This window comes from Dipodomys merriami, unplaced genomic scaffold, assembly GCF_024711535.1.
Source record: "Dipodomys merriami isolate MVZ:Mamm:240054 unplaced genomic scaffold, mDipMer1.0.p SCAF_2, whole genome shotgun sequence".
Taxonomy (NCBI): domain Eukaryota; kingdom Metazoa; phylum Chordata; class Mammalia; order Rodentia; family Heteromyidae; genus Dipodomys; species Dipodomys merriami.
In genome coordinates this window covers 41513783-41537538 of record NW_027203381.1, presented here as the reverse complement: position 1 = coordinate 41537538, position 23756 = coordinate 41513783, and the positions used below count along the sequence as shown (strand labels likewise).

Here is a 23756-nt window from a genome sequence, read left to right as displayed (position 1 = left end):
ACATGATTTGGAATGGCTGGGCCTGTCCCACTGTGAGATTGTTTTGACAAGGATAGATTCTCAAAAGTTGGAGCTTTATATTTGGGGCCTTGAGGAGCTGCTAGGAAAAGAAGTACCCTTTCCAGTTGATTAGCTGGTCGTCCAACTCTTTCCTTTCACACTAGGTTTTTGGCATTGTGGGTGCTGGCCCTCAGGAGCATCTTACACATAAGACTAGCATGGTAGAAAACCTTGTCAGTTTCAGTCATTGAATATGTGTGTGTGTGTGTGTGTGTGTGTGTGTGTTGTTTTTGTATTGGTTTTGTTCTTTAAACAGTATGTTGAGCTGCTGACAGAGTAGCCTGGATGAGTAGCCTGGAAACTTGGGTGGTCCTGACATGCTTCACATTATTTAGACCGAAGCTGCTGTGTTAGCTAGATTGGTAACAAGATCAGAGGAATTTGGATGTGTTTAGGTTAGGATTTGGATCTGGATTATGACATATAGAGCAGTTTTTAATTCCTTCTTTCCTTCTTGTACTATGTAAGTCCACGGGCCCATAGAATTAACATATAAACAGCTCCAAGTAGCTTGAAAAGAAGCGGCATGTGGTGGAACGCAAGGTCAAAGCTTTTGACTCCTATGATTCCCCCTAGAAAAGCCTGGAGCAATTGGATGTCTTGGCCTATGTCTTCAGAGTCCATTTTCTTGCTATAATTCATGTAAGTAATGCTTTCTACTGAGCAGATGGATCTCCATTCTAGGCTAACAGTTCCTGTGTCATCTCTTGTGAGTCTCTTGCCTATTGTGAGATTTTCCTGCTTGAGCTTGTTGCAGTCAGGTACCTACCCTTTTCTCCAGCCTCCATTCCTCTAACCGGGGACCAATGGTTTGTACCAATTTGCTTCTTCCCTTAGAAGGAGGCTCATGCAAGGAAAGGAAACGAGTCAGAAGGGCTCATGGCTTTCAAGTACAGAGAAATGGCCCCGAGCACTCTTTCCTGGCAACAGTAGAAAAATGCACTCATCTTGTATTGTTTATTGGACAAGTGGATAGAAAGGGAATTTGCTGCTAGTTTCTTTCATTGTGATGGTGATTGCCTTTCTTGGATTAAGTTGGAGAATGCCTCTCAAACTAGAATTTGTAATTCTTGAAAAAGGGTGTGTGTGTGAGTGTGTGTGTGTGTGTGTGTGTGTCTGTTAGACAAACAACTCATCTAATGTTTTTCAAACCTAGAATGAGGTGACAGAATCTATTGACAGAAGGTGTTAACATTGAAGGTACTATAACTAAACAAGAGGCAGTATGGACTAATGGAGAGAATCAATACCCCTCTCCAGTTTCTTAGTGTTTTCCTGCTGTTCTAAAAGTGCCCATGGAATGAAGAGATGTGAGGCAGTTGTTGTTACCTGTAGAATTTGATTCTAGGCCTTCCCTTTGGAAATGTTTAAGACATATGGGTGTATTTAATAGCTGTAATTTCTCTTCTCCTTGCGGAAAGTATTCAAAATTTCCTTCTCCCATTCAAAAGTAAACTAGAAAAGATATGAATGAACAATTACTCATATCTAGGAAACTTTTTTTTCCCCTAGTACCCTCCAAATCCTGTTTTTCCTAGTTGGTTGACATGGTTTTCACCCTAAGTGAATGGGTCATTCTTTAGTCTTTTGACTTCCAATTTTTAAAAAATTCAAGGAGAGAGAGTATAGTATACCTGGTTGTTTTTTCTTGGTTAAATGGGTTGCCAAGGTATACTCAATTTCATATTTACTATACTCACATATAATGTACTCCTATGAAGGACCCATGGAGTAAAAACTCACGCCCTAGAAAACCAAAACACAAAATGTCAAAAGGAACACTTCTACTCTCCGCCTCCTACCCCTGAACTCTGGTGGCTACTGCTATTACAGCTAGCACTAGGGATCATCTAAGTTTGATTTGCCAGGCAATTAGTTAAAAAAAATGTAACCCTTCAGAATTTAAAATTTTTTATTTAGGAGTATGGATAGAATTTACTCTACATCCAGGTGCTGGTGGCTCACTTCTGTAATCTTACCTACTCAGGAGTCTGATATCTGAGGATCATGCTTCAGACCCAGCCTGAGAAGGAAAATCCATAAGATCTTTATCTCCAACTAACCACCAAAAAGCCAGTCGTGGAGCTGTGGCTCAGGTGGTAGAGCACCTACCATGAGCAGAAAAAGTTAAAGCACCCAGGGTAAGGAAAGCTGAGCTGACAGTTCTGGTATATATGCCCCTATCTCCACACATACTTAGTTACATCTAAAGTTATTAGGATAAACTTCAAAGCGCGTTTTGTGTTTTGAACTATTAATTTATAAGTTTTTAAGTTAAATAAGGAATCATAAAACAAGAAATTAGGGGCTCTACATTCAGGCCTCCATATCTACAAGTTCTGTGCCTCTGGATTGATTGCATCCTTGATCATAAGCATTCTGGGGAAAAAAAGCTTGTGTTTGAACTAAACACATAGACCTTTTTCTGATCACTCCCCAAACAATATAGTATAACAATTATTTGCACAATACTTACATTGTATTAGGTATTATAAGTGAATCTAGAGATGATTTTAAATATTCCAGAGGACATGTGTAGGTTCTATAGAAATGTTACACCGTTTTACCTAAGGGACTGGAGCATCCTTGTTTGATACATTTGGGGTGGTCCTGGAACCACTCCTGCTTTGATAGTCAAGGGTTGACTATATTTTATGCCTTGAATTATTAAGCAATGATAAAGGCCAATGAAGAGAATTTATAAGCTAATACATAAGGAATGAATAAAAGCAGGCACACGAGACATTCATGTTCAGAATGCTCAGAACCCACTGCGCTAGGGAATGCCATTGACATGTGTTGATATCCAGAGTTCAGAGGTGGAGGTGGTGACCCCAGAGGACAGCCTGCCTGCAAACAGGCTGAAGGGTTGAATGAGGCCACAGATGACTAGACTTGGAGAACCTGCCAAACAAACTGTGAGACACAAAGTTTCCCTGTTATTTCCCAGATGCATGGAACTAAAAAGGGACCCAGGGTAAACTGACACAAATTCACCAAAGCATCAAGTTCTCTCTATAAACTAGTTCTAGAGTTGATGTCCCTCCTTAGGCAGGATGTACATTCCAAGACCCCCAGTAGTGTATGTGTGTGTGTGTGTATATATATATATATATATATATATATATATATATATATATATATATATATACACCATATAATATTTTTCCTGTACATACATATCTATAGTAAGGTTCTACCTTGTCACTTAAAGGAAGCATGTATACTATTTCTCTTTGGCATATCTGAATTGCCAACATCTCTACTGTTGCACTTTGAGAACATGATTAAATAACATACACTGACACTGTGACAGTTGGTCTGATAACCAAGACAGTAAGTGCCAAGTGGGTAGTACAGACAGTGTGGATACACTGGACAAAGAGATAATTCATATGCCATGCACAAAGGAGCAGGACAGTGCAAGATTTTTATCACACTATTCTGAATGGTGCCTAGTTTCACAGGTGTTTATTTCTGAAATTCTCCATGTATTATTTTCAGACTACAGGAAATTAAGACTGTAGGAAAGGAAAGGAAATCTGGGCCCAGGGGCCCTCATATATGACAAGCTCATTTGGATCCATGGTGAGTGGCTGATACCTTTGTGGGATCCACGTGGTACCAACCATTCGTGCCAGTCCCCGCCCCCACCTTCTGTGTTGGTTCAGTGTTCCAACAACACAAAGGTTTGGCTTTGGGGATTTAATTATCTGAGTGTGGCTTTTTCCAGGTAAGGCAACCCACACAATTCCCTGTCTCTTTGAAAGGTTTCTGGAAAGAAAACTATAGGCTCTTGACAGACTGACTTCATCCATTTGTGCAGGTTTCATTCTGTAGAAAGGCTCTCAGAGGGGCAGATCTGCCCAAAAGGTATTTATTCCCCTGACTTACACAAAGACACCTGTGTGTTGACTGACCACAGACATGCACTTGCCAGGAATTTTGAACAGAAGAGAGGCAAAACTGGAAAAATGAAAAGAATATAATGGACCAAAGAAATGCCAAGTCTGATGCATTTTCATTTTGAAGCCTGGAATATGGTGGGGTGGGCCCTGATAAAGTAGGTTCCCATGGTGAGAAAAGACACTTGGGTGCAGATTCACAGATTTAGTCTTGAGAAGTGGGCACTGCCTTAGGATGACTGAGACCCTTGCGGTGATTGAGACATCCAGGATTTGGAGAAAGAAGGAACACAGAGCTGGTGCAGTGACCAGGGCTTGCTGAGTGGGTGTGCAGTTGTCATCTGTATTCAGAAACCAATGACCTGTTTGTTTTGTTGTTATCTGCTGCCCTTCTTTCTCACAAAATATTTGCTTTGGGTAGGGGTCTTCACCCTGCTAGATTGGTGAGGTCCATGCCAGGAGAGCTGACTGAAGGCTGAAGAAGGTGTCTCCTTCCTTTTCAAGCTGGTAGCAAAGTCCAGCACCAAGATCTCAGCAGCAATTTGGCTGGTGCTCTCCAACCCCACTGCAGGCCCCCGGGGGTCGAAAAGGGCCTGTAAATCGCACAGTAATGGCTGGTTCCTCAGCAGGAATAAACATGTGCTTTGAGTTTTCTAAGTGAGTCAGACGCACGCTGCAAGATCAATGCTGATAGCAAGCAGATGTGACATGTGCTTTTCAAGAGCGACAGACAAGGGGAAGAATTGGGGATTGGCATCTTCCACACTCTTTGAGCCAGTGGAGTGACATTTAATGGGCCTATTCCTTAACAAGAACCATGGGGTGGTGGGGTATTTTCTCTCTTCCCTTTTCCCCCCTTCCTCTTCTTTCTTTCCATAAGAGGAATCTACATTTGAAGCCTTCAATGTAAACGTGTTCTGGCTCCAATTTGTCGGCTGACTATAATCGCCTTAGAATTTATATAAACTCTAGGTGAGTAATTTCCCTTGTACAGTGCTCTCTTGGAATGCATGGACTGCGAACTCAGATTAAACTTTTAACCTCACATTTTTCTGGGAAGGCTTATTATCTATGTTTTTTTTTTATTATTGTTGTTTAAAAAGGTGATCAGAAATCTAAGAATGCCGAGTGTTCTTCATTGGTTGAGAGAACACAGGGTCTCCTGTATTTTCCCTTATGCCCTGCATGCCAGGGGATTATGGGTGCACTCAACCCCCTAAAAACAGAACAGAGGGCCCAAGGAGCCAGAATTTAAACTCTGAGGCACTGAACTCTTGCCTTCCTCAGACCCCTTCCCAACCATGTGGCCTAACCAAGTTGGGATAGCTTTGTGTCCTCCATCTCAACTACGAAAATCCTGAGTGTCTTTATTTGTGGATGCCCATGGCCAGGAGACATTCAGAGTGCCATCATCAGCAGAGTGATGCCACATTCCCAGGTTATCAACACATCTTTCCACACAAGGCTTTCATTTACCTCATTCTCCAAGCACCAGATCCATGAAAGTTAGGCTCTCCCATAGTGGTGGGCAGAGAAAACTCCAGGTACCAACCTCCAAGATGGATTATCTCTACAACCCCAGTACCTGAGTCTGGACCCATTGTTCACATGCTCAGATCTAAGGCAGGCTTGCAACCCCAGCTTGGGCTTCTTTGTTTTGTGTCTGGCTGAGTTGGCATCAATACAGATACAAGCACTCTGGATTCTTCTCTCCTACAAGCATCCCCCCTACCTCGTTACTTGTATTTGGATTTTGTTTGGTGTCTACCAAGAAGCAGCTGGCAGAGTAGCAGCATAGGAACATTGGTGGGCTGGGAGTCAAGAATGGATTCTGTTGCCAACTTTTTGGCAACCTTGGCAAGTCTTTGTATCTCACAGGGCTTCAGCTTGTTCATTCGTTGGAAGGTGCTAGGCTCAGTGGTCTTCCTGCTGAGAGAGTCATAACCCTATAGATTATATGTGACATTTTACTCCTAAACTATTACTCAGATAGAGATTGTGAGAATTCCAGTTCAAGGCCAGCCCAGGCAAAAGAGGTTAAGCCCTATCTCAAACAATAGCTATGTCAAATGGTTCATACCTGCCACCTCAGCTACACAGAGAACATAAATAGTACTGTGGCCCATCAGTAATTCAAAACCCTCCTCCAAATAAAATTAAATAGGGCTGAAGATATGGCTCAAGTGGTAGAATGACTACCTAGCAAATGTGAGGCCCCAAGTTTTAAAAAAAATCCCTATACCACCAAAAAAGGAAGAGGGAAACAAACACTCAAAGCAAAAGCAAACCTAGGAGCCCTTAAGGGTAGGAAATTACGCTGTTCTAGTTTTTGTTTTATTTTCATTTGTTCATTTGTTATTGCCAGTATCCATGCTTGCATTCAGGGGCCTGCTGTTCATTTGCCTAACTTGCTTGTTCAGTCAGCTGGCACTCTACCACTTGAGCCATGCCTCCAAGATGGAATCTTGAAGACTTTTCTGCTTCAAACATCAATCTCAGCCTCCTGACTAGCTAAGGTTGCAGGCATGAGCCACTAGGCCCAGCTTCTAATGAATTTTGATGAAATATTCTGCTGTGGGTATTCTGATGCTATATTCATGATCAATTACATCATCTATTGGATATTCTGGATTTTTGAATGAACAAGAAACACACTCTCCTGGCATTGGAAGAACAAGGCAGGCTGTTATAGCACTTGAAAACTGATCCACCAATTGTTTGCTAGGCTCAGCTTCCTCCTAATTTACTGCAGAAAAATATCTAGGGAGGAGGACTCTGGATAGGCAAATGTCAAGGTAAATTTCGTGGTAAAGAGTAGAAAAAGACAAGTTGGGAAAAGCAGGTTGGGATCTCAAAAGATACATGCAGGCCATGAATTAAACAACCATGTTACCCAACCATTCATGGACATTTATAGAAATGCCTAGTATGTGGAGAGAAATTTGTATGTTGTACACTTTAAAGATATACAATAAATATAGTAAAGAAATACAGGAAATGTAAGAGATGAAAAATAATGGAGAACTACAAAGAGCTGTTTACACATAGTGCATATATAGTTGTTAGAGGTGGGAAGAAAACTGACCCTGACCTTCCTAGACACCAAAGCAAAAAGGGAAATATGAAATTCATTGTGGCCAAAAGGAAAATATCCAGTTGCTCAAGAGAAACAGTCTTCTTCTAGAGCTAAGAGTCAAGGAAAGTTTCTCTACTGGTACACAAGGCTCCACGTTGGCTGTAGTGGAGATATCTTCAATAGTATCTCTACACTAGCAATTTTTATAGGACTGTTTCTTGTAATGTCCCTTGATGCAAGCCAATGGCTTTCTGCCAAAGTGTAATTCAGTAAAAGCAGCTCTACACAGAGCCAGAACAATTCAGCCTCTGCCTGCTGCGTTTTGATGGCTTGGCTTGATTGTGGATCCAAGAGAGGTATCTAGAGGAGTAGATGTTCTGCATATCTTTTAGGCAATCATCCATGCGTACTGTTTCTGACAATCAGACTCTTAAGACAGCAGGCAGTGAACTTGAGCTTCTATTCATTGGCAAAGACCTCAGAAACAAAGGAGTTTGAGCCTTGGATTATGGAATAAAGATTTTTAAAAGTACAGAGATGTTTAGTCACAGAAGAGGAGTAACTGATCATTCTGAACCAATAGTCTATGGTGAGCCCATGCTGGCTTGGCCTCAGGTCTGAGTTGTTACATAAAAATCCCTGACATGACTCTGTGTGTCTAGCTGTGACCCCCACCCCACCCTAGGCTGAAGAAGGGTACCCTGATATTTTAGAAGTCAAACTGAGGACTGAGCACTTTTTGAGAGGTGCCCCTCCCTCTTCTTTCTTTCCTTCTGAGCTGAAGCAACTACGTAAAATGCAAACCTAAGTCCAAAAAACTGGTGTGTATGTGTATGTGTGTTGTTTTGCTTAGATTCAGAAGGCTGTGGCATTCACCAAAAAGAGAGCGCTCATTTTGCTAAACAATAACATTCCACATATTTAAATAACAGCACAGTTTATAAACTTCATTCCTGTCAGTCTCACCCAGTATCTAATTTGAAAAACCACCACAGATGATCATCTATCCTAGACAGGAGAAAACTAGGCCAGGGCAAGCTGGCCTACGTGTTCGATGGCCTACGTGTTCTCTTTTGCTTTTCTACCTGACTTATCCAGAATACTTGAAGGCTGCAACACCGTGTTCAGCCACCACCAGGCTACATCATTGCCTGTTGAACAAGTGAAACACTGTAGGAAGGATGGCTCCCTGGAGTTAGTTTAGGAAGAAAAATCCACATCACAGGAGGAATGCCAGTGATGGGAAGGCAAGTGTCCTCTGGCTCTTAGATCTCATGAATAGACCCATAGACAGTTACTCTGTGTGTGTGTGTGTGTGTGTGTGTGTGTGTGTGTGTGTGTGTGTGTGTGTGTGTGTGTGTGTGTGTGTGTGTGTGTGTGTGTGTGTGTGTGTGTGTGTGTGTGTGTGTGTGTGTGTGTGTGTGTGTGTGTGTGTGTGTGTGTGTGTGTTCAGTATGATGCAAGATTAGTTTACAAACATTGTAGACACTTCATCTTACCTGTCCATATAGAGTAGCCAACTCTTCCCAATAGCACTTATTCAGTATAAACACAAACTAAATTTGTACTCTGTGTGTCCTAATGACTGCTTTCTGCTCCCCTCCTCTTCGCTTCCTTTCCTTCCCTCCCTCTCCCTTCCCCCTTTTCCTCTCCTTATCCCCATCCCTTCCTCTCTTTTCCTCTCATCTTTTGGCAGTTCCCAAGTTTGAACTCAAACCTTGCCAAGCAGGTGCTCTAGGGCTGAGCCACACACCTCCAGCCTGTTTTTGTGCCCGATTTTTGAGACAAAGTCTCATTCTTACCCAGTTGTATGCTTGAACCCCAGTCTGCCTGTCTTAGGTTTCCATTGTAGCTGGATGACAAGTATATGTTACCAGCTTCTTCTGTTCAGACAGTCTCTCACAAACACTACTGCCTGAGGCTGGCCTCGAACCATGAACCTCCCAGTCTTAGCCTTTCATAAAGCTAGGATAACAAGTGCATGCCACAACACCCAGCTATGTGTTGAGGAGGAATCTCATAAACTTTTCTGCCTGAGCTAGCCTCAAATCATGATCCTCTCATTTTCAGCCTCCCAAGTAGCTAGGATGCTTGCTCTTTAAGTACTATACTTAAGTAAAAATAACTGTCGCTATCTCATGCCTCCTAGCTCAGTGATCTTGGAAAAACCTAATTTGTACCACTTTGGTTATAGTAGAGAATTGGTTGGAACAGGCTTTTCCCTGGTTTCCTTCTGAAAATGCAAAGCTAAGAGGTAAATTCAGACATTGATGCGTCTGCTGTCAAAATGCACACAATTACAAATTAGAGTTCCCAGAGATAGGACACTTAACAAGAGCGCTTATAACTGTCAGGTATGGTGGTTCATACCTACAATCACAGGTAGAGGTAAGAGGATTTCAGTGTGGCTTGTGGTCCAGTATAGGGCAAAAGTGAGAGACCCTATCAGAAAAACAGGAAACTAAAGCAGAAAGAGCTTAGGAGCATGACTGAAGAGAAAGAGCACCCTGAGCTCAAGCCCCAGGACTTCCAGAAATAGGAGAAAGAGTCCTTAGAGCACAGAGCCACTAGCAAAACCCCCTCCATTTATAGCTGGGGAGAGGATCCCAGGTCTCAGCTCAGTAGGTGATAACAGACACAGCAGAAGTGCATGGGGGCGGGGGGGGGGAGGGGGAGTGAGACCCTGTGGTACAATTATTCACTGAAGGTTTCCAAAAGCAGCTTATCTCCAAATTGATCAATGTGAAAGGTTTCTTTCTTTTTCATTCCATTTTCTTTAAAGAAAGAAAAAAAGAAAAATACCTTTACTCTAGTAATCCCACCAAAGAGTTTCACTGTAGTGTTTCAGATATACATGTTTTATGCTTTGCTCAGAATAATGCTCTCTGTTGCTTTTTCTTTACATATGATTTTCGTGTGTGTGCCGTATGCTGGTCCTAGGGTTTGAACTCAAGGCCTGGGTGCTGTCCCTGAGCTTTTGTGACCAAGACTAGTACTTTACCACTTGAATCACAGCTCCACTCCTGGCATTTTTGGTGGTTACTTGGAGATAAGAGTTTCACAGACTCTCTTTCCCTGGATGATTTTGAACTTCAGTTCTCAGATCTCAGTCTCCTGAATAGCTAGGATTATAGTAGGCATGAGATATCAGCACCTGGCTACTTATGATTTTAATAGTAAAAAATTTTAAAATCCATCAGCAGCCATCTATCTTTGGCCCTAGGTTAGAATAAAAATGAGAACAAAGGCAGTCATTAGAAAGCTGTAGTGAGGTTTGTGGATTTACGTTTGTGGCCAGATCTGTGCCAAGATTCTTGTATTCAGATTTTCAAAAGTGCTGGGCTAAGTTTCAAGCTCTGCCCTTCAAGTCTGAATCTGGGTTGTTCTGGGAGAAGGGGAAGATTATTCTGGATTAACAGAGGAAGACCAGGCATGATCTTAGTTCTGAGCTTTTGTTTGGCTTTTTCTATTACACTTTTTCAAAAATTGTGTGTGCACAAGCATAATAGATAGATATACAAGTCCCCTTGTACTGCATGGAATCTATACAGCTCTTCTACACAGTTTAATTCATTACTAGATTACTTAAAATAACGAATGCAATGGAAGTGCTTTGAAAATAGTAGTTATGTTGTACTCTCTAGAAAACATACTATCCAGATACACAGCCCGGATGCAGCTAATTGAATCCACAGATTAGAACCAGTGAGTATAGACAGCTGACTCTATTATTACCTCCTGTTCCCCAAACATTCTCTTCTAATCTTGCCTGAAATAACTTATTCTGTAAAATTGTGTTCATTGAAATTCTATCAGTTATAAATTCACTATATCAGTACATTTAGGCAAGCTTGGTATGGTGGCTCCTGCCTGTAACCCCAGCTGCTTAGGAGGCAGAGATTGGAGAAGCTAGGTTCATTGTCACACAAGACCCAAAGAACTAAACTAAACCTTTTCAAGGGGCTGGAAACATAGCTCAAATAGCAGAGGGCTTTCTTATTAGGCATGAGACCCTGAGTTCAAACCCTAGATACCAATAAAGAAAGAAAAGAGAAAAAGGTTTATATTTTTGTCAAAACTCTTTGGGGACTTACAGTGAGTGGTCCTACGTTTGTGCTAAATTGTAAACAATGCAGTCAAGTTGCTCTCCTCCTAACTACTGGTTTAGACTCTCTACATTTGTTTTAGGAGGAAGAGGTATTTGGAAACAAGAAAAGTTGAGAGGTGAGGTACTATGAGAGGTGTTTGGCTAGTTGGCAGGAATGTGAGCATCTTGGGAGACAGGGCAGGGGCAAGGGGAGGGGATGGGGGGACCTTGTTCAGGAAGCCAGGGACGATGCAGAGGTAGAAGCAGGAACTTTTTCCTTTGCTGAAAATGTAACGAAGCTGACCTGCTTGGGAAGGTAGGTCTATGTTGGCCCAATGGTTTCATGGCCCTAGAGAAAGGAAGAAGCAACAAGTGAGAAATTTATAAACATGGTTGTTATTATGACTGTTGATATGTCTATTCCTTATTAAGTGTTCCTGAGAATCAGATTTTGTGGCAAAAGCTACTTTAAATGCCACCTAAATTTGGTGTTGTGTCAGGGGCTATTTTCCCAGCATGCTCCCTGGGCCACCATTTCTGTGATACAACAGTCCTGAGACACGGTGGCGATAGGCAGCTAGTGAAATGACTTCTGCATCCTACAACTAGTCTATGAGCTTCATTGCTGGGTGGTTGGTATTTGGGGAGACCCTCACCCCTACAATGATATTGTGACGGAATCTTTTCATAAACCAGCCACAGATTCTGTCGGCACCTACTTCCAAGTCACAGGAGCAATGAGGACACCATGTCAATTCTGGCTGCAGGCCAAAAGAGCCATCAAAGATGATCCAATTAGATTTAGCTTACTTATGATTATACAGAAAACATCATTTCTACAGGCATCTATCTAAAGAGAAGTAGTGTTTGACCATAATAAAAGAGCATAATAAGTAGCTTACTGCACCTTACCATTGTAGAAACTGAGGGCTCCTAACAGCATTAAAAATTATTTAAGCTTGATTTTGTTTTAAAAGAACCAATTGTGTACACGGCCCATTACCAAGTTCTCTTCGTTCCCATCTTTCCTGCTACCTTCTTGAAACTGGTTTTCACTTCGTTAGCCCTTGGATGGAAGGTAGAAATGAAAGAAGTGAAATGTCCATCTGTCTGCCTCTTAGCCCACCTACTAAAGGATTTTGTGAAGGAGATTCTGAAATTACTAGCTAAAAAAATCACCCTTGTTGCCTATGGATTATGTTTTTTCAAATTTCCCTAAAGATGGAAAGAAGCTAACCATTGGCTGAACTGAACAGTCTTTCTTTGGTAATGTAAGAAGTAGGATTTTGTTTTATGTAATCACTGGTTTGTCACCCATAAAGAAAAGCACTCTGATAAACCCAACAACGTAAGGAAGCTTTAAAAAAATTACATGCATGATTACAGTCATCAAAATGGTCTATGTCTACCCTCTATCCTGTCCACAGTGGTTTTAAATTTTCTTCCAGCACATTCTTAAGAGCTATGAACATAGCTATGTATAGTTGTATTTGAACCAATCAATGGTGATCTGAAAGACCGCACAATGCTCAAATATTGCAGTGGAAAATGTCACTAGGCTATTGGGGCTTTCGAATATTTCTTTAGCGGGGATTTCATTATGAGGTTTAGCCTGGAAGTAGATCATTCTCAACCTTACAGAGAATGGTGCAAAGCAAGTGTGTTGCTTCTACCAATTGTAGCTTTTTGTGTTTGTTGGGCTTTGCTTTTTGTGCCAGCCCAGGGCCTGTGTGCTGTCCCTAAGCTTCTTTTGTACAAGGCTAACACTCTACCACTGGAGCCACAGCTCTACTCCCCCCCCCCCCACACACACACCTTTGTTTTCTTTTTTTGGTAGTTAATTAGAAATAAGTCTCAGGGGGGAGGAGGCAACAATGCTTGATAAGAAATGTACTCATTACCTTGCCATGTAATTGTAACTCCTCTGTACAGTATTTTCATAATTAAAAAAAAAAGTCTCATGGGTTTTCCTATATAGGCTGGTTTCAAACCTCAATCTTTAGATCTCAACCTCCTGAGTAGCTAAGAATACAGGTATGAGCACATAGCTTGCTCTTTTTTTTTTTGGTACTGGGGCTCCACCTCAGAGCTTTATACCATCACTTGGCTTTTTTCGATCAAGGCCATTGCTCTACCACTTGAGCCATACTTCCATTTTCAGCTTTTTTGCTGGTTAGCTGGAGATAACAGTCTCACAGACTTGTCTGCCTGGACTGGCTTTGAACCACAATCTTCAGATCTTAGCCTCCCAAGTAGCTAGGAGCACACTCAGCTCCAAATGTTGCTTTTTGTGAGCCCCTCCGTCTAGTCATTGCCTTGTGATAAATTCCTCAGTGAATTCTTCAATTCCTTGTTGTGATGCAAGATACCAACATATTTTTTTTTAAAGCAGAACATACTTTAGTTGCCTTGGGGAAAAAAAGAAATAACAAATAATTAAGGCTACAGTGCTCAGGGACCCAAGTTTATTGGCAATAAAAGGCAGCTGTGCTGACAACTGTACCAATTAACCTGCCAAAAGCAAGCATGTCACTGTGTTAGAAAACAGGGCTGGAAACATCTAGGGATCTATATAAAGCAAAGAGGACAGTCCTAAAGAACAGGAGGCAGCACATGATCTCCACCCTTCAGCCAATATGCAACATTCTGCATTCTTTGCCCAACAGAATGTTTCACCATGTGGTGATTCCTTCAGGTCCAAGTCAAGTATTTAGCCGGCCCTTGTGGAGGCTGTGTGTACCTAAAAGGTGCTTCTCAGGAAAAAAAAAAATGCATTGGGCTAGGAAGGTGGCTCAGTGGTAGAGTGCTTGCCTTGCATGCCTGAGGCCCTGGGTTCGGTTCCTCAGCACCACATAAGCAAAAAGAAAAAAGTGGGAAGTGGCGCTGTGGCTCAAGTGGTAGAGCGCTAGCCTTGAGCTGAAGAGCTGAGGGACAGTGCCCAGGCCCAGAGTTCAGGCCCCACGACTGGACCCAAAAATAAAGAAAGAAAGAAAAAAGAAAAAAATGTGGGAAATGAAGTATTTTGAGCATTTTACATGCTATATTGTTGCATCCTCACACTTACACTATTTGGGAAATATGAGCATCTTCCTTTCTACAGATGAGAAACTGAACAGGGCTCATTGCTTTTCCCAGATGAAACATCAGACATTCTTTGCTCCAGATTGAGCTGTTCAAAATTCATGGTGTGACTTGAAGATAAAGGCCCTTAACTTCTGGGAGTCTCAACTTTGTATCTGAAAAAAAAAAAAAAAAGAGCAGTTAGGAACTAAAGATCTCTGATTGCAATGTTTACAGGGCCTTGGGAATCTGCTAAGGGTCTTGCTACAAAGGACACTGAATTTAGTAGGCTAAGGAGAGACCTGAGGTCATGCATCTAACAGACTCCAAGAGATGCAGATGTTGCTGGTTCACAGACAGAACTTTGATTAATGTGGCCCTGGAGCATCATCAATCCAGTTTCCAAGATGGCAGCCACTGTGTCTTAATAAATTAAATCTAGTCATCACAGCATGCCCATATTTAGTTAGATGCCTTGAATAACTGGGTTCAATCATGTTAAATACATAGGAGCTAGTTAGTACAGAATAAGTAGCTAAGGGAAGTTGGTGGCAGTAGATGCTTAGAGATTCTGCAATTTCCTGAGGGCTCCATCCTGTAAAGGCCAGACCAATTCTTGGCCTCTCTCACCCCAACAGCAGATTTCCTGGTAATCGCAGCTTTCTCTATAATAGTTCTATCCACCCTCTCTACATCTGTAGCCCACTCAGACAGACTTGATCCAGGAGATCAGCTTTCTAAGGATCTATTGTATTTTGAAGATTGAATTACGGACACCATGATATATATTTTCTTTTTTTACTCTGACACCCCCCTCTCTGTCCTAGTAAGAACATTTGCACTTTGCTGTGTCTTCTATAGGAGCTTCATGCCATTTTCCATATGCAATGGTAGTTACTTTTCTTTTTGTTTTGTTTTTGGTACTAGTACTGGGGCTTGAACTCAGGGCCTGGGTACTGTCCCTTAGCTTTTTTTTTTTTTTTCTCATTGCACGTTCAACTTTTTCACAGTTAATTCAAGATAAGAGTCTCATGAACTTTTCTGCCTGGATTGGCTTTGAACCATAATCCTCAAGCCTCATCCTCCTGAGTAGCTAGGATTACAGGTGTGAGCCACCATGTGTGGCTTGTAGTTACTGTTCTTAGGGCTGCTTGAAGAGGCCAGATTATCATCACCTCTATCTGAAACATACTGCATAAACTCAAGGCCAAACCATATCATGAATCAAGGCACAGAAATAATTGGGCACCAGTCTTCTTTTCTTTGTCTTTTGTAAAAATCCCACTTAAAACCATTAGCTTAAAAGTCTAGAGTACTCGAGAAATAAAGGCTTTCTATGCCTTTATATGGAAGGAATGCTGGTTTGTTAACTTGATCTTTTCTTAGAATGCTTAAAAGGACAACACTGTATTTTCATGACTGTTAAGGGACAGAGTCAGTTCCAGATACCTGACCTAGATAAACAGAATACCATTCACATTATCTCAAGTATAGGGATAATTAACTTGGGCAACCATATAAACAGTAGGAGTTTTCTCTAGACTGTCTGCCTGCTTAAATCAGCTGGTACCCCTGTAGGGAGCTGCCATACCAAGCCATTGATTAGGCCTCCACCTTTTATTGCTGTTTTGAATTGTCCTAATGAACTGTGATTATGGTATAAAGAACTGTTGGGCATTTCTGTTGTCTTCAGTTTCTTCGTATGTCCTAGTCAACTCATGTTTATCCATTTGGTAAAATGTATGATGGATTTGTTCTCCTAACTTAACCAAAAATCTTTTCCTTCATTTTACAAATTTGTTAATTAGTCCATTACTAGCCATTGAGCCCCTGAAATCAAAGACACCTGGAACCACAATTACAGGGGGATCCTAAAGTCTCAATCCCTGTATCTAGTGACTGAAGTCCTACAGAATCTCTGCCCCCTAGGGCTTCACTTTAGTCTTCTGCTCATAACATTCAGCAATAAGGGTTGCTCATTCTCTCACTGAACCCTCTTAGGCCCTGACTGAAGATCTCCTTATATCTGATGAAGTTCTCTGTTAGGGGTGAGACCTTCACAGTTTAGGCAAACAAACTTATAGGGGGTAAGCCCCTCAAGCTGGCTGCCTAGGAACCCAGCCCAGGGCATTTCCCACAGTCGCCCTGGAACCACAGGGGAACCTCTGCCCAGCCAGCCCCACCCACAGCTGCCAGATGAGGAGTTCTGCCTTTTTCTAGGGAAAATGATGGGGATTCTTAGAGTCTGAATTTCTGTGTTTGGCATTTGATGAGATCAAGATGAACCAAATTCCAAAGAAGCTATCAGAGGTAGCCCGTGCACTAAAGCAAATGATGTATACAAAGGAATTAGAGTTGTTGAAATAGTATTCATGTTCCCTCCCTACTGACTTTAAAACACAAAGAAACAAACTTGTTCCACCATTAGTATTAAATCCTTTAAAAAATTTTTTCTTAGACTGAGCATACATTCAGTTCCGTCTAGGTCCTACTCATGGAGAGTAATTTGGAGAAAGTAATACAACTTCCTGTCACAGTCCTTCAAATACACTCAGGCAACAGCTACATCTCTGGGACAGGCATCAGGTTCCATGCTATCCTCATGGTGCTCCTTTGAACAGCTTTCCCTCTCCCACCACAGGTTAGAGCTTCTTGGATTTATCAAATGTAGTGAGGGCTAAGCCCCAATGTCTGGATTCTGTGCTTATCAGAGGCACCAATGGATGCCAGGTGGATTATGGGAAGGGGTGAAGATGGGAGTCAGGGTGGAAGGGAGACTGTGGAGGAATGGACAGATCTCTCCAGGAACTGGAACTTGGATTCATTCCTTAAGGGTTTGTTGTTACTGTTGTTGTTATTGTGTGTGGGTGTGCTTGTCCTGCTTTTCTTTTACATGGATACAAAATACAATATAATTGTGACTTATGTTCCACAGCTAGGATTGCTGAGTTTATGTTAAATGCGTGCTCATCTTTCTGGCAGGCCCTGTTCCATCTTTTCATCTGGGGGAGTTCAGATGTAAGGGAGAAGCGTTCCTCTTCCTCCTGAGTCATCACCCCCTCCCATGCCATTACATGACATATGAACCCTTGTAAAAATGGACAATGTGTGCCACATCCACTGTATTCATGGTAAACACACAATCCCATTTCATGTACACAGTCATCCTGAGTCCCAGTTACAGTGATGACCTTGATGAAGATGAAGACACTGGGACTCAAGAGGACCTAAGTCCTAAGGAGCGAAGTGTCTGGATGGAAACCTGAGTCACAGACTTTCCACCACGCCACACTGCTAAAGTAAGGAAGGGCTTCCTTCCCATTCAATTGCATTATGTTAGGGTTACTCCAGAGTTCCAGTCTTTCCATCTTTTCAAATCCTTTTCCTGCATCTCTTTCTCCATTGTCATGAGATACAGAACGCTTAGAGTATATTCTACCTACCTTGTAGCAATTGATTATATAGAAGAGGGTGTCAGGTCAAATATGCAGAATTTCTATACAGTTGACTCTGTGCACAAGAAAAAAGGATCTTGTTTCCATTAGTGTATCTGAATGATTAATACGGTTTCTACTTTAGATTAGAAGAAGTGATTTGTAATTCAACTTTGATAATTCAGAAATACATTTTGTCTGGGTATGATGAACCATGCCTAAAATCCCAGCTACCTGGGAGGTAGAAATGGAAGGATTACAGTTCCAAGCCAGCTCCAGGCAAAATACTATGAAGCCTTATCTCAACCAATAAAAGCTGGGCCTGGACCTTGCTCGTGTAACAATAAAAAACGTATAACAACAAAAATCTGGGATTGGCCAGGTGCCTGTGGCTCATGCCAGTAAACCTAGCTACTCAGGAGACTAAGGTGTGAGGATCATGGTTCAAAGCCAGCCTGGGCAGGAAAATCTGTGAGACTCTGCTTCCAATTAACCACCAGAAAACTGAAAGTGTCACTCACTGTGACTCAAAGTGGTAGAACACTAGCTTTTAGCAAAAAGAGCTCAGGGTTAGCGCCTAGGCTGGGCATGGTACATACCTCTCATACATAGGAAGTATAAATAGAATTATAGTACAGGCCTGCCCACGCATAAATGCAAGGTCTTATTCTTAAAATAACATAAAAGGGGGCTGGGAACGTGGCTCAGTGATAGAGTGCTTGCCTCACATGCATGAGGTCTTAGGTTCAATTCCTCAGCACCACATAAACAGAAAAAGCCAGAAGTGGGTGTTGTGGCTCAAGTGGTAGAGCACTAGCTTTGAGCTGAAGAGCTGAGGGACAGAGCCCAGGCCCAGAGTTCAAGCCCCACAACCAACAAAAAATATAAAAAAATAAAAAATAAATAACATAAAAGCAGCAGCCTGGTGGTTCATGCCAGGCACTGTTGGCTCACACCTGTAATCCTAACTACTCAGTAGGCTAAGATCTAAGGATTGAGGTTCAAAGCCAGGCTCGGCAGAAAAGTCCATGAGACTCTTATCTCCAATTAAGCACCTCCCCACTTCCCCCCTACCCCTGCCAAAAAGCCAGAAGTAGTGCCATGGCTCAAGTGATAGAGTACTTACCTTGGGGAGTGGGCTGGGGGGGGGTGGGGGTTGGGGAGGAGGGAGGGAAAAGGGAAGCTCAGGAATAGCGCCCAGGCCCTGAGTTCAAGCCCCTGGACTAGTAGCAAAAAAGGGGGGGGGTGCTAGGTATAGCTCTAGTGGTAGAGCACAGGCTTAGCAAGTGCACTGTTTCCAGTTGCCCACCAAATCTGGCCATCTGCATTGCCTGTTTAACCCACAGTGTATATGGAAGTTGATTACAAGCATGAGCCACCAGCATCTGGCTTTATGCCCAGCTTGTTGAGATGGGGGTCTTATAACTTTTCACCTGGGCTGACCTCCAACCATGATCCTCACCATCTCAGCTAGGATTACAGGTATGAGCCAGTGTTCCCAGCAACACTTAAGATTTTTATGTCCTCTTTTCCTGCCATTTTCATGCTAGTCTTTTGACTGGTATTTTGGAACAGAGTTATGTTTCCATACAATTGCCTGAAAAATCTTTCCTGGGAAGAGACTCACTTGACTTTTGGGGAGCTCTTTGCAATCCCCTCCTGTGCTTCCCTGGGTGCCTCTGAGTTTTGCTGGCTTTGATTTTGTTGTTGGTGGTGGTGGTACTAGAATTTAAACTCTGCTTCTGCAGCTTGAGCAAGGTCTCTCGCCCTTTTTTCTTTTACTTTATTTTTAGATAGATTCTTAGACTTTTGCTGAATGCTAGCCTAGGACTATAATCCTCTACCAGTTCTTCATGAGGTTTGGTTTACAAGTATGCATCACCATGCCAGACCTGGCCTTGTTATTTATAAGATTCAGCTTCTTACCCTAAGCACTTTTGCTGTTCTATAGCTCTTTGGGAAAAAATGGATTCATAATAGAAATCATACATGACTCACTTATAGGGACCATTTGCCCAAGGAGCAGGATAGGATGTGGGGGGAGGGGGTCTTACACAGGCCTTCTGCCTTCATGCAAACATGCCCTACCAGAGTTGAAAGCCTAAGCTTACCCACAGATTTCTGAACACTTACTGCTATTTTTAAGCTAATCTACAATTTCTCCTCTTTCACTGCATCTGTTCCACTGTTGAGTCCCTATTCAGAAACATCATTATGTCAGGGGCCTAAGTAGAAGCCCTAACTCTGGAGGTGCAGGAGATAATGACATGGTGTGTATATGTGTGTGCACGTGTGTGTGTGTGTGTGTGTATGTATGTAATTACACACAGAGTCCTATGCAAAGACTCAGTTTATTACTGGGACACTTCCTATGTTAGGCACTGGTGACATATAGATAAAAGGATATTATTTAAGTCCTTGTTACTGTGAGGGAGGTTCTGAGCACATTTTGGCCTGGCACACAGGGGCAGTGTTCCAGGCAGAGGGGACACATTGACCCAGACACCCAACAGAAGACAGCAGCATGGGTGTGCCCTGAACACAGAAGAGGGAAAAGGGGGGGGGGTAGGGGCTCTGCCTCTAGGTTCCCTGTCCTGCCCTGGGGTTGGTTCATTCTCTAGGCAGGAAGATACTGCTGAAAATGTTCGGGGAGAGAGCAGTCCTGGCCGGACGTGTGAGGCAGCAGCTGAGGCATGTGTACTAAAAAAAAATGGGCTAAAAATAATCTAAATGAGAGGGAAGTAGGATTCTTTCTTCATCAATGGAAAAAGAAAAGAAAAAAAGAATAAATCTCTTACCTCAGCTTTGGGTAGAAATATTTGCTTTTTCCTCCGGATATATAGCTTCATCTTCTCATTTGTGGTTTTGGACTTGTGCTTTCTTAAGCTGGTCTTGCAAGCACAGTGACAGATGGCTCTGGCTCCCACGTGGGCTGGTGAATGAGCTCCTCCCTGCTGGTCAGGCCTGGCTTTGTCCTGTCACCCTCCCAGCTGGGCAACTCCTTGGCTCTCTTTGTTGAACCATCATGCTGCAGATTCACAAGTCCCCTTAGGGAGCAGAGTACTTTATTCTAAATCACTTGTCCGGAGCTCAGAGGCTGCTATTTAGTAGAGCATTAGAAAGGTTTAGCATCTTGAACTTTGACCCGAATATATCGTGATCACTCTGAAATGGAAACTTTTGTCTTCTGCGCTTCATTTCTTTCATTTTTTCCTTTTTCTTCCTTTTGGTTTCCTTCCCTTCCCTTCCCTCCTCCTTCCCTTTTCCTTCTGTGGGGATTGAACTCAGAGCCTGGGCACTGTGCCTGAGCTCTTCAGCTCAAGGTAAGCACTCTACTACTTGAACCACAGTGCCACTTCTGGTTTTCTTGTGGCTAATTGGAAATAAGAGTCTCACAGACTTTCCTGCTTGGACTGCCTTTGAACTGTGATCCTCAGATCTCAGTCTCCTGAAATTACAGGCGTGAGTCACCAGTACCCAGCTTTCTGCTTCTTTTACTCCTTCAAATTTGAGGGGTTTTCAAGTAGGTGAATATTTAGACTTTTCTCTTGATGAACTTGAAGTGTTGTGGTAGAAACAGGGAACAAGCCTCCTCTACAAAGCAGTGATCCCAACTGCAATCCAGGCCTGTCAACATGCTTTATATACTTCCATCAGGTCTTGCCCTTCTTCAGCCAAGGGCAGCCCTATTTCTGGCAGCCCTAAAGGATGCTGATAGAAAGAATCAGGAGGGAGAAAAAGGTCTGCTGAGAGAATAAGGGACAGGAGAGAAGATACGTAGGGGGGGAAAAGAAAGGCAAGTGGAAGGCGGAGAGGGAAGCAGTCTGGGAGTAGAAAGGGGAAGAGAAAATAAATAAGTACCAACTACTCCATGGCAGAAAGGAGGAGTGTCTTAAAAGGAAAAGACAGCATAAATTTTTCTTAGCATCTTTCTCAAATTTTTCCCCATGGAAATCAATGATACTATATGTAAAGTTATGAGTTGACAGTTGGCAGGGGAAGTAGGGGAGGTGGTACTAGTTGTTGAACTCAGGGCCTTGCACTTGCTAAGTGTACTCTATCAATGAACCAGGATTCCAGCCCTTATTCAGGCTGGTTATTTTTAATATAGGGTCATGCTTCCTGTCCAGGTCTATGCCTAGACTACACTTTGCCTAATTTAGGTGTTGAATGGCATAAACCACCATTTCAAGCCGCTTCTGTTGAGATGGAGTCTTGTGGACTTTTCTGCCTGGTTGGCCTGGAAATGTGATCCAGTCTTAGCCTTCCATGAAGCTAAGATGACAGGTGTTATGACACTGCGCCCTACTCTTGGGAAAGAACTCCAGACCAGAGAACTTCTCTGCCTGGGCTTCTCATTCTCAGCTAAGTAGCTAGGATGATGAGCACGAGCCACCAGTGTCTGGTGTAAGTGACAACTTTTCTTAGCAATGGCCAAGAAGTGAAGACTTGCTCCTAAGCTCCATAGGGCAAGAACTGTCTGTTGTTGGCCCTTTCTCCCTTCCTCCCTCACCATGTCCTATGGGATTTGATGTTGGTCAACTGACTGAAAAACCAATGGCAATCACTTGGTTAATTTGTTAAGGAATGCACTGGGGGTTTTACCGAGTTCCACAGGAACAGAAGAATGTTCTCGAAGCCTGGAACCTGACCTCATGGCCATTTCCCTTTAAGAGTAGAACAGACTTAAAATAAGTCATTCATCTGCCTACTTTGACTTATTTTGGGGGTTTATTTGTGATTCACAACTTGGATGTCAAGTCTGTATCCTGATGAGCCATCAGCTGGACAAATGACACAGCCTGGTGCCCATGGCAGCTGGGTGCCCTCCCCCTCTGGGAAAAGGGCCAGGCAGGGAGAGCCCGGAGTCAACAGTGGAAAGTGTTCTAACTGCTCCGGGATATTCCACCCACAGATAATTGCTGGGTTGTTTTCTTTTACAAAAGTCTGGGAGAGACAGGCAGAGCTGATATTCAGCTGTAGAGAGCCATGGGGTATCCAGACTATCACCCCTACAATATGGAGCTAGGGCTAGACACAATTCCACAGCCTCCTTTTGGTTGAGCTGGCATCTGGGATGTGAAATGTTTGAACATCTGAATTAAGAAGGAGTTCTGGCCCTACCTGCCACCCATCTACCCCTTTTCCCCCACCGAGCTCTTCCCAGGCTCTAGCCTGAAATGTCACTGTCCATATGCCTAGCTGGCCATGGCCCTTTGAAGCCCCATGCCCTTTCTTTGGCTGCTCAACAGCCTCTCTCTCTCTCTCTCTCTGGTTGGAAGGCAAGGGATCCCGACTTCAGCTCTCAACAGAGAGAGGAGTACAAGCTTTCGGTCTAAAATAGGTCACCAAAGCTACCAATAGCAGTCCAGGATATCCTCCATTCCAGTCCAAAGCTTAGCAGTACTGCTTCCCTTTGAGTACAGGGCCTGTACTGTCTGTGAGGCTCAGACATGGATGCTGGAGAGCAAAGAGGGTAGCTTCTGGGACTGCCCCTTGCATTCTGGTACCTCCCCCCCCCCTTCTCCACGCTATAGATCCAGCCAAAGGATCCAGACTTCCTGGGCCTCTGGTCCTTTAAAGCCTTTCTGATTTTTTTGTGAGTCTGAGGCAGAGCCAGGCTGATGGGGCACTAGCCTCCCTGGCTTGCTTCCTGTGCTGGTTGCTCTTCTGCTCTAAGACGGGATGGGTTGAAGTGTTTGCTGAGCCCTAGACTTTGCAGCAGGTGCCGCCCAGACTGTGCACATCTCAGCAGCAAGGGGCACTTACCTCCCAGAGGACTTCCAGCTAAAGCCCAGCAAAGCCCTGTCCTCCAGGCCACCACCGGGCCCTCTTCTCTCCATTCCTCTCCTTTTTCCATGGAACTCCAAGAGCATTGGCATGTACAGAGAGCCCTGGCACCTGGCCTTATTCCATCTCTTGTCAGACTCACCAAGGGTCTGAAGGGAAGTAGATGGAAAGCCCTTCAGGAAAAGGTTCGCACTTGACATTCCCTGCTGCAGGCATGCTGGAACACAGCAAATCCCAGTAGATGTAGCAGGAGGTGCCAGGACTCAAGCTGTCTAAAGTCATCATCATGATGACCTCAGCATTGAAGTGGGCTGCCCACAGTACCTGGCTTTGTGCCAAGGACT

At 43.2% G+C, this 23756-nt stretch overlaps 1 protein-coding gene and 1 long non-coding RNA gene across 4 annotated transcripts in view; one reads left to right on the top strand and one right to left on the bottom strand.

Annotated features, from left to right (window-relative positions):
• The window catches only part of Colec12 (collectin subfamily member 12), a 168886-nt gene that overhangs the window by 94522 nt on the left and 50608 nt on the right, over window positions 1-23756 (top strand). The window lies entirely within an intron of this gene.
• On the bottom strand, window positions 11087-20881 carry LOC138832098 (uncharacterized). 2 transcript variants are annotated; one of them, XR_011373506.1, is made up of 4 exons: window positions 20421-20881; window positions 17632-17698; window positions 14193-14364; window positions 11087-11477 (listed from the first exon to the last, which is right to left on the bottom strand). It is a non-coding gene; the product is annotated as an uncharacterized lncRNA (long non-coding RNA). The 2 variants fall into 2 exon arrangements; XR_011373507.1 differs by lacking the exon at window positions 17632-17698.